The sequence below is a fragment of the Marmota flaviventris genome, chromosome 4, assembly GCF_047511675.1.
Source record: "Marmota flaviventris isolate mMarFla1 chromosome 4, mMarFla1.hap1, whole genome shotgun sequence".
Lineage (NCBI taxonomy): Eukaryota > Metazoa > Chordata > Mammalia > Rodentia > Sciuridae > Marmota > Marmota flaviventris.
Window position 1 is genome coordinate 80,752,164 of NC_092501.1, and position 17,759 is coordinate 80,769,922.

The following is a 17,759-nucleotide window of genomic DNA, read 5'->3' on the forward strand; positions in this document are numbered from 1 at the left end:
TATTACTCTAACCATAACCATAACCAAATTCTAACCTTATTTATTCTAACCTTGTTTATTACTCTAACCATAAGTCTAACTGAATTTGAACCATAACAGTAACCAAATTCTAACCCTAAACCTAACCAAATTCTAACCATAGCCCTAACCTAACAATAATCATAATCCTAGCTGTAGCTCTAATCCTATCCATTACCCTAACCATAACCCTAATTTAATTCTATCCCTAGGCCTAACCTTAACACTATACCTAACCCTAAGTCTGTCCATTACCCTAAACCTAAACTTAACCCTACACTTAAACATATCCATTACCCTAACCCTAACACAAATCTTAATGCTCATTTGAACCCTAACCCTAAACTTTAACCTAACACATACCCTAACCCTGATTACGACCATAATAATACCCTAGCTGCAAAGCTGACCCTAACACTCAACTTAACCCTTACAATAGATCTGGCTATAAACCTAACCCTAAAACTATCCCTAACAATAACCCTAGACCTGACATTAGCCCTAGCCCTAATCCTAGCCCTAACCCTAACACAAATCCTAGCACTAAGCCTAGCCTTAATTCTAACAATAACCTTACCCTAGCCCTATGGCTAATTTTCTCCCTTGATCTAGCCCAAAACGTAGCTGTAACATCATACATTACCCTAACCCTAGCACTAAACCTAGGCCTAAACATAACACTAACCGTAGCCCTAATTTGGCCATAATTCTAAACCTAACCCTATCCCTAGCCCCAAGACTAGCCCTAACACTCACTCTAGACATAGACCTAGCCCTAGTTCTAAACATTTCCTTTACCATAACCCAAACTCTAGCCCTATCCCTAGCCCCAACCTTAGCCCTAATGTTTGCCCTAGCCCTAAACGTGAATCTAACCCTAACCTTAAGCATTAGCAATAACCCTAAATCTAACATTAACCCTAACCTGATTAGAGAACCGTTGATCCAGAATTCCTGCACTTGGGGAGCCTTATGGGGCTAGCTAAGTGATGAATCCTACTCACATTCAACAAATCTGACCAAATAATTACAGGAGGTATTTCAGAACATGCATATTTTCTTGTTTTCTCCTAAAGGGCTCTCAAATTAAGGTTTTGCTTTTTCCATGTTTAATCATAGGCCTTCTTTTACAAGTAACATACCAGAGTCCCTAGAGAGAAATGATGGAGTGTGTGAAGTTTCATGCAGGTAGCACAAAACCTGTTTGAATTTCAACTCCATTAACTTTCCCGTATAGGTCTAAATGAAGTGACATCTTAAAATACAAAATGTTCCTGACAGAAAACCTGTGAACAGAGAAGGCCTAAACCTGGAAGTCAGAGTAAATCTAGCTAAAAGATAAATCCTGCCAAGTATCAAAGAATTTTGAATAAAACTAACTCTAACCCTAACACTAGCTCTAACCCTAGCTCTTTCCCTAACCCTAACGTTTTTATGAAACCTTTGACCATAGAATTTCTAAACTTGGGAAGACTAGTGGGGAAAACTAAGGAGTGAATGCTGTGCAGGATCAAAGAAAACTGTCCAAAAAGTTGATGGAGTATATCACTATATGCATATTTCCCTGTTATCTCCTAAAGGACTCTTGGATAAAGTTGTTTTTTTTTTTTTTTTTTTACATGCTTCAGCTTAGACCTACTGTCACAAGAACAAACCAGAGATTGCTCACAGAGAATTGATGGAGTGTGAACTTTCAAGCAGCTAGCAACATTGCTGTTTGGTTTCCAGCTATATTTCCATTAACCTGTATGGGACAAAATGAACTGAAATGTTAAAATACACATTGTTCCTTATAGTGAACCATTGAACCTAGGAGGCCCAAACATGTGAAGTATTCCAAGAATAGGAAAAAAAAATGAATCCTGCCCAGTATCAAAGAAATTTGAAAATAAGTAACCCTAACCCTAATACTAGCTCTAACAATAGCCCTAACACTATCCTTAACACAAACCCTAACCTGATTGAAAAGCTGATTATCCTAGAAGTCCCAAACATGGGGAGTCTAGTGGGCTAAGCTATCAGAAGAATCCTATGCAGTATCAAAGAAATATGACCAAATAATTGAGGTGGCATTTCAGTTCATGCATATTTCCTGTTTTCTGCTACAGGACTCTCGGTTAAACATGTTTTTTGCCATATTCATCTTAGGGCTACTTTCACAAGGAACAAGCCAGAGAGTTCCCACAGAGAACTGATTCAGTGTTTGAAGTTTCAAGCAGCTAGCACTAACCTGGTTTGATATCAACCTCCATTTTTATTTACCTATATAGGTCAATATGAAGTGAAACCTTAAAATACAGAGTGCCCCTATTAGCGAAACATTGAAATGAGAAGGCCCAAACCTGAGGAGCATATTGAGGCTGGGTAAAAGATGACTCCTTCCAAGTATCAAAGAAATTTGTACAAAACTTACTCTCACCTTAACACTCTATCTAACCCTAGCCCTAACCCTAAATCTAACACTAACACTAACCCGATTAGAGAACCATTGGTCCTAGATGTCCCACACTTGGAGAGCTTTGTGGGGAAATCTAAATAATGAATCCTACTCAGTATCAAACAAATCTGACAAAATAATTATGGGAGGAATTTCAGTGCATGCATATTCCCTGCTTTCTCCTAAATAGCTCTCAGACAAAATTGTTTTTGCATGCTTCAGCTTAGGCCTACACTCACAAGGAACATACAAGAGTGATCCCCACAAAGAATTAAGGGTGTGTGTGTGTGAAGTTTCAAGCAGCTAGCATGAACTCTATTTGATTTTCAGGTCCATTTACATTTCCTCAGATATTTTGAAATGAAATAAAATGAAAACATTAACTGTTTCAGACACCAAACAGTTGAACCAAAAGGCCTAAACCTGGGAAAGAGAGTAAGGTTAGTTAAAGTTGAATCCTGGATTGTATCAAAGAAATTTGAATAAAGTAACTCTAACCCTAACACTAAATCTAAACTGAGTCCTAATCCTAACCCTAAACCTTCACATAGCCCTATACCTAACCCTAAATTTAACCCTAATTTTCACTGTAACCATTGCCCAAACCCTAGCTTTAACTCTATCCATTACCATAACTCTAACCCTAAACCTAATGCTAAACATAGCCCTAACCCTAATATTTACCCTAGACCTGCTCTAACCCTAAAACTTCCCTTAGACCTAAATCTAGCTCCAACCATAACACTTACCCTAAACCTAACCCTAACCCTAGGCCTAACCCTAACCCAAACACTTGCCCTAATTTTAACCATAATCATAGCCCTAAACCTAGCTGTCATCCTATCTTTTACCCTAAACTTAAGCCTAACCTAAATGTTAACAATAGGACTAAACCTAACTCTATAGCTATACCTAAGGCTATTCAAAACCCTAAACCTAACCTGAACCCTTAATCTAACCATATCCATTACTCTAAACCAAATGCTAATTCGAGCTATAACTCCAAACCTTAACAAAAACCAATCCCTAATTCTGACCCTGACATTAATTACACAACTAGTTCTAAACCTGACCTTTAACCTAAACCTAACACTTACAATGGACCTTTTCCAAACCAAAACCTACTACTACACTTAACTTTAATGGTGGACCTGATATTAGCACTAGCCTTAATCCTAGCCTGAGCACTAACACAAACACTCATTCCAGCTGTAAACCTAGCCTTAATTTTAACTCACATTCTAACCCTAACCCAATACCTGATCATAACCATCACCCTAGCCCAAAACTTAAATCTAACTGTATCCATTACCCTAAATATAAACCTTATCCTAATGCTAGCACTATGACTAACCCTAAATCTATCACTCTCCAGAAATCTATCAATTACCTAAACCTACCCTGAACCCTAAACCTAACCCTATTTTTACCCTAATCCTAACCCTAATTGTAATTTGAGACATAACCCTAAATTCAACACTAAACCAAGCCCTAAAACTCACCCTGGCCCTAATAATTCCCCTAGCTCTAAACCTGAATCTTACCCTCTACCTAACCCTTTCAATAGACCTAGCCATAAAACTTTCCCTAAAACTATCGCTAACTGTAACCCTTAACCTGACCTTAGCCCTAGCTATAATTCTAGCCCTAACCATAACAAAAACCCTATCCTTTATTCTAGCCCTAAACATAGCCTTAATTAGAATCCTAACCCAAACTCTAGGCCTAAACCTGACACTAACCCTAGCCCTAATCTTAGCCCTAATTTAGCCTATCCTTAACCCTAGTCCCAAGACTAACTCTAAATATTACATTAGACCTTTCACTCATTCTAACCCTTACTGTAACCCTAACCCTAGTGCTCACCCTAGCTCTAATCCTTACCCTATCTTTGCCCTAGCACTAACATTAGACAAAACCTAACTCTAAATCGAGCCCCAACCCAAAGACGAAACCAAACTCTAACACTAGCCCAAATCATAACATTAATCCTAATACTAGCCCTAACCCTAGCCCTAGTTCTAAAACAAAACTGAGCTATTGCTATAACACTAACCCTTAACCTAAACCAAACCCTAACCTTAAACCGAGCCCTAACCCTAACCCTAATATGAGTTGTAAGCAAAACCCTTAAACTAACCCTGAACCTGACACTGACCCTAACACTACTAGCTCTAAACATCACCCTAACCCTAAACCTAACCCTAACAATAACTCTAGCCCTAAACCCTAAAACTAGCCTTAAACTTCACCCTAGTACTTAAATTAGTATCCCTAACATATCCCTAACTTAACCCAAAAACTAGCCCTAATCCTAGCTTTAACCCTAGCCCTATTCATAACCATAAATCTAGCAATAAACCAATCTCTAACTCTATCCATTACCATAACCAAACACATAACCCTAATATTAATCCTAGGAATGAACCTAACCCTATCCCTACTCTTAACCCAATCCATTACCCTGAACATAACCTGAACCCTAAATCTAAACCTATCATTACCCTAACCCTAACTCCAACATTAATTTGAGCCCTAACTTTAAACCTTAACCTATCCCAAACCCTAACCCTGATCTTGACCCTAATGAAACCCCTAGCTCTAAACTTGACCATAACATTACACCTAATTCTTACCCTAGAAGTAGCCATAATCCTAATCCTAACCCTAAAACTATGTTTAACCATATTTCTGGACCTGAAATTAGCCCTAGCCCTAATCCTAGCCCTAAACATAAAACAAACCCTAGCCCTCATCCTAGCCCTAAACCTAGCTTTAATCATAGCCCTAACCCTAACCCTACACCTATCCCTAATTCTAAACCTCACCCTACCTCTATATCTAGCTATAATTCCATATCTTACCTTAAACTTAACCCTAACCCTAACCCTAACTCTAGGCTTAAGCCAAACAATAAACCTAGCCCTAATCCTAGCACTAATTTAGTCCTATCTCTAACCTTAACACTAACCCTAGCCCTGAGACTCACTCTAAATCTCTCCCAATACCTATCCATAGTTCTAACCGTATCCCTTACCAGAACCCTATCCCTTACCATAACCCTATCCCTAGCCCTAACCCTTGCCCTATCCTTATCCCCAGCCCTAATCCTAGATCTAACCCTAACTCCAAATCTAACCTTAACACTAAGGCTAAGCTTACAACTTACACTATGCCTAAATCTAAACCTAGGACTAAACCAACACCAAGCAATAGCACTAACCCTAAAAATTAACTTAAACCAAAACCTAACACTAAACCTAGACCTATCACTAGCTCTAATTCGAGTTCTAACACAAACTTTAAAACTAACATTGACCCTGACTCATATATTAACACTCAACCTAGCTCTAAACACCACCCTCACCTTAAACCAAAAGCTACGAATAACCATCACAATAATTCGAGTCCTATCCCTAACCCTAAAACGACCCTGACCTGACTCTTATCCTAACACAAATCCTAGGTATAAGTATCACCCTAAACGTAACCTAACCCAACACTAAACATAACCATAACACTAAAAATAACCTAACTTTAACCCTAGTTCTTCCATTAACCATGGCCCTAATCCTATCCCTAACCCTAACACAAAACCTAGTACAAATCCAAGCCCTAAACCTAGCTTTAACCCTAACTATAACAATAACCATAGTTCTAACCCTAGCTCTAAACCAATCCTTTACTTAAGCAAATCCCTAAACCTAAAGGTTACCCTATACCTATTTGTATCCTTAGGCTAACCAAAACACTGATCCTATTAATAGCCCTGAACCTTGCCCTCATTCTAGATCTAACCCTGTGCAAAATGTTAACACTAACCCTGACCCTTTTACTGACCCTATAACTAATCCTAGGTCTAATACTAACCCTAACCCTAATCGAAAGCCTACTGTAATACTATCCCTAGATCTAATCCTAAACCTAACTCTCAGCCTAGCCCTAACCTAGCTCAGAACCTAACCATTACACTAAACATAACCTTAACCTAACCCTAGTTCTAACTTTCACCCTAACCATAAATCAAGACCTAATCTTAACCTTAACCCTAGCCCTAAACTTAATTCTAACTGTATCATTACTTTAAACATAACCTTTACCCTAATGCTAACCCTAGGAAGAACCCAAAACATATCACTATCGCTAAACTTATTAATTAACCTAAACCTACCCTGATCCCTATACCTAATCCAAGCATTACCCTAACCCTAACCCTAATGCTAATTCGAGCCCTAACCCTAAACTCAAACCTAAAACAAACCCAAACCCTGACACTGACCCTAATAATTTTCTTAGCTCTAAACCTCACTCTTACCCTATACCTAAATCTTACACTAGACCTAGCCATGAAACTAACCCTAAAAGTATCCCTAAGCATAACTCTAGACCTGATATTAGCCCTAGCCATAATACTAGCCCTAACCCTAATACAAACTCTAGCCCTTATCCTAGCCCTAAACATAGCCTTAATTATAACACTAACCATAACCCTAGGCCTAATCCTAACACTAACCCTAGCCCTAATCTTAGACCTAATTTAGCCCTATCCCTAACCTTAACCCTAACCCTAGTCCAAAGACTAACTCTAACTCTCACCTTAGTCCTAACCCTAGTTTTAACCCTATACATTACTGGAACCCTAATCCTAGCCCAAACCATAAGTCTAACACTAGCCTTATCCATAGCTTTAGCACTAACCCTAGATCTAAACCTAACTCTAAATCTAACCCCAATCCTTAGCCTAAACCGAAACCAAACACTAGCCTTAACCCTAAGGCTAATCCTAAAACTAGCAATAACTCTAGCCCTAACCCTAACCCTTAATATAAACTAAGCTCTAACCCTACACTTAGCCATAACTCTAGCCCTAATTCGAATTGTAACCCAAACCCTAAAACTAACCCTGACCCTGACTCTGAACTTAACACAAACCCTAGCTCTAAACATCACCCTAAACCTATACCTAAACCTAACAATAGACCTAGCCCTAACCCTAACATTAAAATTAGCTCTAATCACAACCCTGGTACTTACATGACCCGTTACCATAAACCTAGCCTTAACTTAAGCCAAAACCTAACATTTTTTCCGAGCACTATCTTTAGATTTACACTTAACCCTAACCCTATCACTAATCGTAACTATAACCCTAGCCATAACCCTAGATTTAAAATTAACCCTAACCCTAAGCCAAACCCTATCAATAATCGTAACAATAACCCTAGCCATACCCCAATCTCTAACCCAATCCATTACCCTAAACATAACCCTAATCCTAATGCTAAACCTGGGACTAAACCTAACCATATCCCTAATCCTAACCCTATCCATTACCCTAAACTTAACCTGAAACCTAAACCTAACACTGTATTTACCCTAATCCTAAATCTAATGCTAATTTGAGCCCTAATATTAAACCTTAACCTATGGAAAACAATAATTGTGACACTGACACTAATAGTACCTTTAGCTCTAAACTTGAACCTAACCCTAAATCTAACCCTTACACTAGACGTAGCCATAAACCAAACACTAAAACTAATTTTAACCATATCAATAGACCTGAAATTAGCTCTAGCCATAATCCTAGCCCTAAACTTAGCCTTAATCCTAACCCAAAATATAACCAGAGCCCTAACCCTAATTCTATTCCTCACCTAAGCCCTAAATCTAGGCCTAACACAAAGCCTAGTGCTACTCCTAGCCTTCATTTAATCCTACCCTAACCCTAAACCTAGCCATAAGACTAACTCTAACTCTTTCCTAGACCTAGACCTAGTTCTATCCTGAGCCTTAATCCTAATACTAGATCTAAGCCTAAGTCTAAATCTAAACCTAACTCTAAATTTAACTGTAACAATAAGCCTAAACCAAATCCTATCACTACACCTAAACATAACGCTAATCCTAAAACTTGCCCCATCCCTAGCCATAGACATAAATCAAAACGAAGCCATAGCCCTAATCCTAACCCTTAACCTAAATTAAACCCTAATCGTATAAATAACCCTAAAACTAACTCTAAAACTAAGACTGAGCCTGACAATTCAACTAAAAATAATCCTAGCTGTAAACATCACTCTAACATTAAATTAACCCTAACACTATATCTAGCCTTAACCTAACCCTAAAACTAGCCTTATTCATAACCCTAGATTGTACATTAGTCATTATCCTTACCATAGCCCTAACTCTAACACAAATTCTATCTACCCCTAATCCAAGCCCTAACCCTAGCTTTAACCAAAATGCTAGCCCTAACCTTAATTCTAACACTATTCCTTACACTAAGCCAAACCCTAACCCAAAATCTAACCCTACTCCTAATCCTAATCCTTAGCCTAATGTAAACTCTAACCTTAATAGTCATCTTAACCCTAGCCCCCATTCTACCTCTAAACCTACCCTGACCCTCATCTGACCCTAACAGCAACCCTAGGTCTAAACCTGACCCTAACCATATAACAAATCCTAACACTAGCCCTACTGTTAAACGTATATATATATACCTAAGCCTAACACTAGACCTAGACCCAAAGCTAAGCCTAAATATACCTATAACTCTAGCCCTAGACCTAAACAAAAATCTAGCACTAGCCCTAACAATAATCCTTAACCTAAACCGAACACGTTCACTAACCATAGACCTAATCCTAGTCTTAATTCTGGCTCTAACCCTAACCATGAACCTATCCCCAAAATTGACCCTAATTTTAACATTGAACCTAGCTTTAACCATGACAATAGCCCAAAACCTAGACCTAACACTAGACCTAGCCATAACCTAACCCTAAAACTAGCCCTAAGCATAACCCTAACTCTTACACTACCCATAGTCCTAACCGTAGCCCTAAAGCTAACACAAAACCTAGCCCTAATCCCAGGCCTAAACTTAGCTCTAAGCATAACCCTCAGCCTGACCTTAGACCTAGACCTAGCCCTAACCTAAGCCTCACCTTAGACCTAACACCAGCTCAAAGCCTAACCTTTACACTAAACATAACCCTAGCTCTATCCTAAACTCTAACCCTAACTCTAGACTGAATTCTAATTCAAACCTTGCCTGAACTTTTGCTCTAACCATATCCATTATCCTACCCCTACCCCTAAACCTAATTAAAACCCCATCCTTAACACTAAACCTAACTCTAACCATAAATGTAAACCTAGACCTAACCCTAAACCTAAACCTTACCCTAGCCCTAAACCTAGATCAAACACTAACCCTTACTCTAACCTAACTATAACCCTAGCCCTAAACTTAACACTTACCCTAACTCTAAAACTTACCCTAAATCACACACTAGCCCTATCCCTAAACATAGCCCTAATCCTAGACTTAATCAAAACCATAACGTAGCCATAACTCTAGCTTGAAACCTATCCATTACACTAAATATAAACCTAACCCTAATGCTAACCCTAACCTGATCGCTAAACCTAACCCATCCATTACCCTAAACCTTATCTGAAACCTAAACTAAACCCTAGCCATTACCCTAACCCTAAACCTAAAACTAATGCTAATTCAATCTCTAACACTAAACCTTTAGCTAAACCAAATGCTAACCCTGACTCTGACCCTAATTATAACCCTAGCCCTAAAGCTGACCTTTAACCTAAACCTAACTCTTACACTAGACCTAGCCATAACCTAATGCTAAAACTATTCTTAACATTAACCGTACACCTGATATTAGCCCTGACCTGGTCCTAGCCATAAATTTAAAAGAAATACTAGCCCTTAAGCTAGCCCTAATCCTAGCCTTAATTCTAAACTGACTGTAACACTAGGCCTAATCCTAATTCTAACCCTCACCTTAGTACTAAAGCTATCTATAGTCCCACTCATTTCACTTAACTTAACCTTAACACCAATGCTAACCCTAACTCTAGTCCAACCCCTTGGTCTAACCCTAACACTAACCCTAGCCTTAATACTATCCCTAATTTAGCTCTAACCCTAACCCAATTATAGACTTTATCCTAGCCCTAATTTAGCCCTAAACCTATCATTAACTCTATACCTAATCCTAGCCCTAATTCAGCCCTAAACCTAACCCTAAGACTACTATTATGACTAACTGTAATTCTCATGCTACCCATATCACTAGTTCTAACCATATTCGTTACCATAACCCTAAGCCTTGCCCTAAACCTAGCCCTGGCCCTAGCCCTAACCCTAGATATAACCCTAACTCTAAATCTAACCCTAACCTTAAGCCTAAACCTCAACCTAACACTAGCCCTAACTATGATACTAATCTATAATCTAGCCGTAAACATAACCTTAGCCCTAAAACAAAACCAATGTATATGCCTAACCCTTAACTTAAACAAAACACTAACCGTACACCTAGTACTTACTTTAGACCTAATTAGAGTTCAAACCGTAACCCTAAAACTAACCCTAACTCTGACACTGATCCTAACAATAACCCTTGCTCTAAACATCACCCTAACCCTAAACCTAAACTTAACACTAGCCCTAGCCCTAACCCTAACCCTAAAACTACCATTAATTGAAACACTGGTTCATATATTAGACATAGACCTAATCCTAGCCCTAACCAAACCCAAAACCAAGCCCTAATCCGAGCCTTAACCCTAGCTTTAACCCAAACCCTAAACCTAAACCTAACCCAGAACCTAGCCCTAACACTAGCCAGAATTCTAACCATAACCCTAGCCCTATCACTAGCTCTAACTCTATCCATTCCCCTAAACATAACCATAATTTTAATGGTAACTGTAGGCCTAACCCTAAACTTATCCCTAAACCTAACTTATTTCTTTCACCTAAACATAACCTGACCCCTAAATCTAACCCTATCATTATTCTAACCCTAACCTTAATGCTAATTCGAGCCCTAAACCTAAACCTTAACCTAACCCAAACCCTAAATCTGACCTTTCCCGTGATAATATACCTACCTCTTACCCTGAACCTACCCTTATACCTAACCCTTATACTAGAGCTAGCCACAAACCTAACCCCAAAACTATCCCTAACCATACCCATAGACCTGACATAAGCCCTAGCCATAATACTAGCCCTAAAGTTAACACAAAACAAACCAATAACACTAACCCTAACCCTAGCCTGAATCCTATCCATAAACCTAGCATTAAATTTAGCTACAACCCTATAAATTACCCTAAACAAAACCCTAATTATAATGCTAACGCTAGGCCTAAATCTAACTCTATCCCTAACTGTAACCCTATTCATTATGATAAATCTAACAACAACCATAATCCAAACCCTATCATTACCCTAAAACAAAACCTAATGCTAATTAGAGCCCTAACCCTAAACCTTAACCTAAACAAAACCCTAAACCTGAACCTGACCCTAATAATACTCATAGCTCTAAATTTGACCCTTACCCTAAACCTAACACTTACACTAAACCTAGCCATAAACCTAACCCTAAAACTATCCCTAACCATAATCCTAGACCTGACATTCACTTTAACACTAATCCTAGCCCTAAACTTAAAACAAACCCTAGCCCTCATTCTAGCCCTAAACCCAGCCTTAATAATAACTCTAATGAAACCCTAGCCCTAACCCTAATCCTAAAATTCACCCTAACACTATCCCTAGCTCTAACCCCATTGCTTACACTATACCTTGCCCTATGGCTAAAACTAACCCTAGGCCTAAACATAACAATAAACCTAGCCCTATTCCTAGTCCTAATTAAGCCCTATACCTAACCAAACATTAAGCTTACCCATAAGTCTAACTCTCACTCTCCCCTATCCCTATTTCTAGTTCTAAACCTATCCATTACCATAACCCTATTCTAGCCATAAACAAAGACCTAACAGTATCCTTATACTTAGCCCTAGACCTAACCCTAGATTTAATCCTAAATCTAAATCTAACTTTAACCCTAAGCCTAAGCCTAAAACTAACAATAGCCCTAAGCCTAATGCAAAGCCTAAAACTAGCCCTAACCATAGCCCCAGCTCTAAAACAAAACCGAGCCATAGCCCTAACTTTAAAACTTAACCTAAACCAAAACCTAACCCTACACCTAGCCCTAACCCTAGCCCTAATTCGAGTCCAGACCCTCACCCAAAACTACTCTGACCTTGAATTTAACCCTAACACTAACCCTAGCTCTAAACATCACCCTAATTTTATACCTAAACCTACCAGTAGACCTACTCCTAACTCTAATCTTATAACTAGCCCAAATCATTATCCTAGTCCTTACATTGTCCATAACTCTAAAACTAGACCTAACTCTAACCCAAACCTACCCTTAATGCAAGACCTAACCCTAACTTTAAACCTAAACCTAAACCTAACACTAGCCCTAACCCTAACCCTAAACATAGCCCTAACCCTACCTCTAATCCTATCCCTTACCCTAAGCTAACCCTAACCCTAATGCTAATCCTAGTCCTAACCCTAATCCTTAGTCTAACCAAAACCTGAACCCTATTACTAGACCTAACCCTAGTCTTATTCTAGCTCTAACCATAACCCAAACTTTAACTCTAACCATGACACTTATTCTGACCCTAATGGTAATTGTATGTCTAAAACTGACCCTAAGCATAAACCAAACCATAACAATAGCAATAGCAATAAACCTAAAACTAAACCTAACCCTAATACTAGCCCTAGACCTAAACCTAATCCTAAATCTAGTGATATCTGTATCCCTAGACCTAAGCAAAACCTACCCCTAGCCCTAATGATAAAACTTAACCTAACACAAACACTAACCGTACCTGTAGACCTAACTCTAGGGATAATTCTGGGTTTAACCCTAATCCTAACTATAACCTGAAGATTGACCCTAACCCTAAAACTGACCCTAGCTCTAAAGATCACGCTAACACTAACCCTAACCCTACCACTTGACTTAGCCATAACACTTACCCAAAAAGTAGCCCGAATCATAAACCTGGTTCATGCATTAGTTGTAGGCCTAACACTAGTCCCAAACTAACCCAAAACCTGGCCCTAATCTGAGCGCTAACCCTAGTTTTAACCCTAACCCTAAAACTAGCCCTGACCCATACCCTAATCCTAGTTCTAATCCTAGCTCTTACCTTATCCATTACCTTAAGCTAAAACCTAAACCTAATGCTAACACTAGTCCTAACCCTAATCCATAGCCTAACCCAAAACCTAACCCTATTACTAGTCCTAACCCTAAACTTTGTTCTAGGTCTAACCCTAACCCTAACTCAAACCCTGACCCTGACACTTATTCTGATTCTAACACTAACCATAGGTCTAAATCTGACCCTAACCTGAAACCGAACCCTAATATTAGCCCTACCGATAATCCTATACATAAAACTAAACCTAACACTACCCCTGGACTTAAACATAATCCTAAATCTAGCCATATCTCTAGCCCTAGACCTGAACAACAACCTAGCCCTAGTCCTATAAGTTACCCTTAACCTAACTCAAACACTAACCGTACCCCTAGACCTAACACTAGTCCTAATTCATGCACTAACCCCAATACCTACTTTAATCTGAACACTGGCCCTGATCCTAACATAACACTAGCTCCAAAGCTCACCCTAACTAAAAACCGAATCCTAACACTAGACCTAGCCATAATCCTAACCCTAAAACTAGCCCTAATCATAACCCTAGCTCTTATATTACCCATGGTCCTAACCCTAGGCCTAAACTAACACAAAACCTAGCCTTAATCCAAGGCCTGAACATAGTGCTAATTGTAACCCTAAACCTAACCCTAGCCCTAACCCTAAAGCTAAGCCTCGCTTTATACCTAACCCTAGCTCAAAGCCTAAATTTTACCCTTAACATAAACCTAGCCATATCCTAAACCCTAACCTAACACTAGCTCTAATCCTAAACTTAAACATAGCGCTAACCATAGCTCTGATTATATCCACTACCCTAACCCTAGCTCTAATCCTAACCATAACCCGAGCCCTAAACCTAGATCTAATTCTATCTATTACCCTAACCATAATCCTAAAACTAAAGCTAACCCTAGGCTTAACCCTAACCCTTTCACAATCTGTAAACCTATCCATTACCCTGAAACTAACCTTAACCTTAATCCTAAACCTATTCATTACCCTAATCCTAACTCTAAACCTAATGCTACTTTGAGCCCTAAACCTAATCCTTAACCAAAAACAAACTGTAAGACATACACTGACCCTAATACTACACATAGCTGTAAACTTGACACTACCCTAAATCTAAACTTTACACAAGACCTAATGATAAACATAACCCGAAACTTCTCGCTAACTGTAACCCTAGACCTGACATTAGCCTTAGCGTAACCCTAACATGAACTCTTGCTCTCATTCTAGCCCACAACCTAGCCTTATTCATAACCTAACCCTAATTCTAACCCTTTCCCTATCCCTAAACCTAGTTATAACACCATTAATTATCCTAAACCTAACCAAACCCTAATGCTTACACTAAACCTAGCCCTAAACTTAACCCTAGGACTAACCCTAACACTAACCCAAGCCCTAATCCTAAACCTAACCCTAACCCTAGCTTTAAGACTAACTATAACACTCGCACTAGCCCTAGCCCTAATTCTAACCCTATCATTACTATAACCTTATTCCTAGCCTTAGCCTAGAATAACCCTAGCCCTAACCTTACACCTTGCTCCAACCCTAGATCTAAAGCTAACTCTAAATCTAACCATAATTCTACACCTAAACCTAATCCTAACTCCAGCCCTAACCCTAATGCTAATCATAAAACTAGCCCAATAAGCTTATCCCTAAAACAAAACTGAGCCATAACACTAACCCTAAACTTTTACCTAAACAAAACACTAATCTTACATCCAACCCTAAGCCTAGCCCTAATCCGAGTCCTAATCTTAACCATAAAATTACTCCTGAATCTGTCTCTGATATTAACACTAACCCTAACATAAACATCAACCTAAAACTAACCTTACCCTAACACTAGACTTAGTCCTAACCCTAATTCTAAAACTAATTTTAATAATAACTCTGGATCATATATTAGCCATAACCTTAAACCTAATGCTAACCAAAATCTAGCACAAATCTGAGACCGAACACTAGCTTTCACCCTAACCCTAACCATAACACTAGTCCTAACCCTAACCTGAACCCTAGCTCTAACCCTAGCTCTAACATTATCTTTAACTCTAGCCAAATCCCAACCCTAATACTAACACTAGTCCTAAAACTAAACGTTAGCCTAACCCAAACCCTAACCTATTACTAGTCCTAACCCTAGCCCTCATTCTTATAACCATAACCCAAATCCTAACCCTAACTCTGACCCTTATTCTGATCCTGAACCTAAACCAAACCCTAACACTAGCCCTACCCATAACCCTATATATAAACCTAACCCTAACATTAGCCCTAGATTAAACTTAATCCTAAATCTAGCCATATCTTTCACCATGACTTAAACAAAAACCTAGACCTAGCACTAATGATAACCCTTAACCTAAGCCAAACAAGAACCTTACCGCTAGACCGAACCAATCCTAATTCTGGATCTAGCCCTAACCCTAACCCTAATCCAAACATAGACCCTGGCAATAAAACTAACCCTAACTATAAAACTGATCCTAACCTGAAAGCTAAACCTAACACTAGACCTACCATAACCGTAAACATTACCCTTACATTACCATACCACTAAAATTAGCTCTAAACCTAACACAAAACCTAGCCCTAATCCTTGGCCTAAATCTAGCCCCAAGTGTAACCCAAACCCTAACCTAACCTTATCCCTTACCCTAAGCCTAACCATCACGCTAACCCTAACCCTCGCCTTAGACCTAACCCTGGATAAAACAGAAAACTGGACCCTAAATGTAACCCTAGCCTTATCCCTAAACCTAATCCTAATCCTAGCCCTAATCATAATGTTAACAGTAGCCCTAATACTATTTCTAAAATTATCCATTACCCTAAACTGAACCTTAACCCTAATGATAACTCTAGCTCTAATCTTAAGTGTAAACTGAATACTAGACCTAACCTTAAACCTAACACTCATCATAGCCTTAACCCTAGATAAAAACCTAACCCTTACTCTAACACTAACCCTAGCCCAAACCCTAACACTAACCCTAAACTTAAAACAACCCCTAAACCTAACCTGAAATTTAACCCTATTCATTACCCTAACTCTAATGATAACCTTAGCTCTAACACTAACACTAACCCTAAACCTAAAACTACACCTAATCCTAACCTGATATCTAACCCTATCAATTAACCTAGCTCTAAATATAACCTTAGCCCTCAGCCCAACTCTAATCCTAACCTAAACCGTAAATCTAACTCTAGACATAATCCTAAACCTTACCCTCACCCTAGCTCGAACCCTAGCTCAAAACCTAACCTGTACCCTAAACATAAACCAAACCCTAACCCTAGCCCAGGCCTAACCGTAACCCTAACTGTAGCCCTAATACTATCCAAAACCCTAGCCCTAACCCTACCTCTAATGCTATTCTTTACCCTAAAAATAACCCTAACCCAAAGGCTTACCTTAGTCCTAAACCTTACCCTATCAGTAACCCTAATCCTACCAATTACCCTAATTTTAACATGATTCCTAAACCTAAACCTATCCATAAACCTAACCCTAATTCTAACCCTAATGAAAATTTGAGCCCTAACCCTAACAATTAACCTAACAGAAACCCGAAAACTGACCCTGACCCTAAAAATACACCTAACCCTTAACCTGGCCCTTACCCTAAAACTAACACTAGACCTAAACTTAGCCCTGACCCTAGCCATAGCCATAGACCTAGAATTAACCATAACTCTAAATGTACCCCTAAGCCTAAACTCACCCTATCATTAGCAATAACACAAACATTAATCATAAAACTACCCTTAAATTTAGCCTTAGCCCTAAAACTTAATGAGCCATAGCACTAACCCTAACCCTTAACCTAAACCAAATATGAACCCTACATCCGGCCCTAAGCCTTCACCTAATTCGAGTCCTATACCCAACCCTAAATATAATCCAGATCCTGACTCTGAACCTAACACTAATTCTACCTCAAAACATCACCCTGAACTTAAACCTAACCATAAAACTAGACTCAGCCCTAACCATAACCCTAAAATTATCCTTAATCATAACCCTTTTCTTATATTAGTTGTATCCGTAACATTAGCTCTAATGTAACCCATAATCTAGCCATAATGCGAGCCCCAACCCTAGCTTTAACCCTAACTCTAAACCTAAACCAAGTCCTAACTCTTAACCTAAACCTAACCCTAACTTTAATCCTTGCATTAACCC